This window comes from Fragaria vesca, linkage group LG2, assembly GCF_000184155.1.
Source record: "Fragaria vesca subsp. vesca linkage group LG2, FraVesHawaii_1.0, whole genome shotgun sequence".
NCBI classification, from domain to species: Eukaryota; Viridiplantae; Streptophyta; class Magnoliopsida; order Rosales; family Rosaceae; genus Fragaria; species Fragaria vesca.
Window position 1 is genome coordinate 6,488,788 of NC_020492.1, and position 1,299 is coordinate 6,490,086.

The 1,299-nt window shown below is 37.8% G+C and overlaps 1 protein-coding gene across 1 annotated transcript in view; it reads left to right on the forward strand.

The window, feature by feature from the left end:
* The window catches only part of LOC101295185 (long-chain-alcohol oxidase FAO2-like), a 32,193-nt gene that overhangs the window by 20,156 nt on the left and 10,738 nt on the right, over positions 1–1,299 (forward strand). The window lies entirely within an intron of this gene.

Consider the following 1,299-nt stretch of genomic DNA (forward strand, 5'->3'; position numbering starts at 1 on the left):
AAAGATAAATGTATTCTAGTAGAAACCTCGAAGGTTGTATACCTCGAAAATCCTGAAAGTGCTAAGATCCCCATTTTAGCGCTAAAAGAATCGGAATGGTACAGCTTTCATAACCTCTTAGGTGAAGGAAAAAATGTTCTTCTAGGAACTTCATCAGTAGTTCCAGGCCCATATTATGGGAGATATCTTGTTGATGTTCAAGCAGAACATCCCCAGAAGCACAAGCTATGGCTTGTAGAAAACGGTTTTGTTCATAATTTGTGGACAAAAACCAATGAAGATCTGCAGGATTTGCCTGCAATAATTACTGAAGCAGTTAAAAATATCAGACCTGATGGATGTATCCTAAGGTTAAAATTCATTTCGACCCCTCCAGAATAGACAGTGGTAAATGGTCAAATGAATTATATCTCTCCATATCATCATGTCAGATTAATTTAAAGTCCAGTTCAAAAAACAACCGTTGCAAGTGGCAATGGTAGACCAAATCAAAGCATCCCGTGGATGAAGGCTATGGTTATAGCTGTTATCAAAGACGTGGTGCTAAGAGATTATGATTCAAGTCTTTTGGCAAGTGGAGAAAAAATAATGGTTACTTGCTATAATCATCCTCCACCAGAAAATTGTGACTTTTTCACAGCTCTTATGAGAAAAGAAGTGGATTGCACCCTGGCCACCACTACGTGGTTAGAAAAGGTTGAGACTGAAGAAAAATATAAGATTTCTTATCCGTATGACTCAGACCTCGACAATGGAGATGAAGACACGGCACGAGATTGGGAATATAGTGGTCCCAACTCCTCAGTGGGTTATTCTGAAGATCCAGAAACATATCACAACATTGTGAATATGCTGGAAAGTTGAGTGGTTGCCGACGCAACAAGACAAACAACTTTTCTTTTGATAAAAAGAAAGTGGCTACCAGCACATTAAAGCTTTCGACTTTACTTTTTCAAAAGTAAAGTTATTAGATAGGATTCCTCCTGTCTCCCATTATGTATAAGTGTGATTTAATTCCAGCTTGAGTTCCGCCTCCTATATAAGGAACCTCAAACTTTAGAAGGAAGGCATCGAAGAGAAAACCTGAAACAAGCATCTGAAATCTCCCAACCTTTCTCAAGAAGTACGAGAGTTAGTATACAGTCTTTAGAATAGTGTGAGAATAATAAGAGTATTTTTATAGTGAAGTCTGTAATCATCTGGTGTGGTGTGCTGTAAATTTACAAGTAAGTATTTATATTTACAAGTATGAGTAGCTAAACAGCATTTAGCTGTTTACCTAAGAGCAAGGCTCTGGGT